The 3,196-nt window shown below is 38.0% G+C and overlaps 1 pseudogene; it reads left to right on the top strand.

Moving 5' to 3' along the window:
- Nucleotides 1-412: 412 nt before the first annotated feature.
- On the top strand, nt 413-1,417 carry LOC114738743 (probable carboxylesterase 6; annotated as a pseudogene).
- The last annotated feature ends 1,779 nt before the right edge of the window (nt 1,418-3,196 follow it).

The following is a 3,196-nucleotide window of genomic DNA, read 5'->3' as shown; positions in this document are numbered from 1 at the left end:
AGTTAAAAAATTATTAAATTTTAAATGAGAATTAATAAAGTTCATGGTTTTACTTACTCTGTGTGAAACATGTTGAGAGTGACTTATAAATAAAATCAAAAAAATATTAAATACTAATATTTTAAAAATAAAATACATAGTAAGTGTGATTGTAAAACCTTAACATAATAAAAACAAAGAACTTGACAAAAGTGTTGTCTTTACTAATCTTACTATTAATTAATGGCTATAAATTTGGCCAAAAAATTAATTACCATTTATCGTCCTTCAAAATATTACTATTAATTAATGGCCATAAATTTAGCAAAAAAAAATAATTACCATGATGATTATATATAAAACCCTTTCACACTGAAAGGTTCAAAGTCTGTCAATCGTCACCCTACCAGTCTCCCACACTGCCATTCCTGTCATGGAGACTCCAAAGAAGCTCATTGACCAAGTCGGAAATTGGCTCAGGCTCTATGACGACGGCTCTGGGATCGCTCCTGGACCGGCCCTCCTGAGTTCAAATTCCTCACTGAACCGGTTCTTTCACACCCTGAATTCCTCGACGGTGTTTCCACCCATGACGTCGTCATCCCCAACTTTTCCGGCCTCCGTGTAAGGATTTATCAACCGGAGACGAAGCCGGGTGATAAGCTTCCGATTCTCCTCCATTTTCATGGCGGTGGGTTTGCATAACCCAACCCAACTGGGTTTTGTACGCCCATTTCTACAGCCGGCTCACCCGAACTGCCCGGGTCATCTGCATGTCGGTTTATCTCCGCCTCGGCCTGAGAACCGCCTGCCGGGGGCCATCGATGATGCTTTTTTCGGCCTTCTTTGGCTTCAGTAGGTGGCAAAGCATGAGACAAACCCGCCGGCATGCCTCGCTGATGATGGTGCCGACTTCAGCCGTGTTTTTCTTATCGGGGACAGCACTGGCGGGAAGCTAGTTCATCAGGTCGCCGTGAGAGCCGGGAAGCATGACTTAACGCCACTGAGGCTAGCTGGAGGGATAGAGCTCCAACCAGGATTCGCCCGTTCAAGGCGGAGCAAGTCGGAGTTAGAGAATCCCGAGTCACCGTTCTTCACATTAGACATGGTAGACAAGTTGTTCATCTTGGGGTTGCCAGTTGGGAGCAACAAGGACCACCCGATAACGTGTCCGATGGGGGAGGCGGCGCCGTCACTGGACGACGTGGAAGTTTCCGCCGCTTCTGGTGTGCGTGGCGGAGAAGGACTTGATCGTGGATACGCAGTTGGAATACTGTGAAGCGATGAAGAAGGCGAAGAAGGAGGTGGAAGTGTTTGTACTAAAGGAATGAGACATGGGTTTTATCTGAACTCACTGGCGCTGGAGACGGACGCCGATGCCGCGGAGCAAACGGAGTGCCTTGTTGCTAAGATCAAAGAGTTCATTAATAGCCACTGAAAACAGACAGGCGACGTTTCATGAATCCTCGTTATCCTTCCAAGTTCCAATGATGGGCTATTTTGTATGAGATATGGTGTAACGGTAAAATAAGAATAAAAATACGAAAGGGCTGCTTTTATTTTCTCTTCTTTTATTTTTGCCAACTATTTTCTCTTCTTTTACGACTTCATGCATTTCACTCCAAAAATTGGTATTGGACGCAATCGACTTTAGTTTTAGTGTTCATTAGATAATGAACACTGGAATCTTTCAATGGTTTGGATTTATTTTGTTTCCTTCATGTTTTGTTGGAAAAATTATTGTAAGACGTAAAGAGTCTAAAATAAAGATATTATCGTAATTATTTTTTTCAAAATATAATTTCTTTCACTTAAAAATAATTAATTGATCAGAGATTAACACTAAAATTGTCTGGCAAAAAAGACAAACACCAAAACTGCTTCCGACACCCTAACATTAATTAAAAATGTTCTCATTATAAGATTTAAATTTGTGTGATAATTCGTGTGCCAAGCCTTATCACTTAAATGAGGGCATGCTTAAAAAGTTATTAGTGTGATAATTTATGATTTTTTAATACAGTGAATAATAATCAGTGTTTTTTCCCCCCCAATACATGCAGTCAAGCTAAGCAATGGCTCACACAATTGTGACAATAATAATCAGTGTTAAATATAAAGTCAACGTAAAATAGAGAATAATAATAGGAAATGTTCATTTTAAAAGCGACACTTTGTGCATTTCAGATAAATTTGTTAGCTTAATATAAGATATCTTGAAATTGACAGCTAAATTTCGAAAAGGCAAGTTGGAACTTTTTTTGGGGGGGGGGGGTGTTGGGGGGGGGAGTAATTGCTAATTTTCAATTTCCCATCCACCTTGGACTATTTGGTACCAACTACCAAGGAAATGGGGAATGATACCCGTAAATTTTTTGTGAAATCTTTTTAAAAAAACTCACATATTGTCAACTCCCCATCATTAAAATTGATTAAAAAAAAAAGAAATTCACTGTTAAATTTCGTCTATGTATGTCATTGTATGATTGTTTTTTTCCCCCTTCAAGTCTTGTGAAGACTAGGGTTTTTGAGAGTAAATTTAAAAACTTGGAGTCTTATTATATATATATATATATAATTGATTTAATTATATGTTCTCTCTCTTTTTTTTGGTGGAGTCGCTAAAATCCATTCATTACCCCATTGATAACATGAAATGGTATAGGTTGTGAGATAGCCACCCACCTTAAAAATTACAAAGCTGGGCACTTTTAATTAATTTATACTTAAAAACTAATTAGTAATTAAAAAAATAGTTTTCATGTCAATGGACTTAGAGCATAATAGCATAAAAACTCCATTATAAACTTGAGGTTGTAGGATTGATCTCACTTATAACGTTAAGTCATTAGTGCTTACCTCTTTAACTTAAAACAAAAGTTATAAAAGCAATTCAAATACCAGTATCTAATGCATGGCTTAGTATATTATTCGAAAATAAGAATATAACTATTGTTATTGATTATTTGAGATCCAAAGCATAGATAAGAGTAGAACAATTATTATCATTATTGAAGCAATGAGGTGAAGATGATCAAATTAAATGAGGAGGTCCCTCACAGCAAACACAAAAGCCACCCTTGCACCTGCTGACTGAACCAGGCACATCACATGTCCTGGGACAGAACTTGACGCAGTCTTCATTCTTCACACATGACTGCCCCTGTGCTCTTATTTTTGGCACCATTCCTACATATCCATACACACAATATGTGAA

This window comes from Neltuma alba, unplaced genomic scaffold (assembly GCF_004799145.2).
Source record: "Neltuma alba isolate B1F8T4 unplaced genomic scaffold, ASM479914v2 tig00002811_pilon, whole genome shotgun sequence".
Classification (NCBI taxonomy): Eukaryota; Viridiplantae; Streptophyta; class Magnoliopsida; order Fabales; family Fabaceae; genus Neltuma; species Neltuma alba.
Note: the sequence above shows the minus strand (reverse complement) of the source record. Positions and strands in the feature narration are given on the sequence as shown.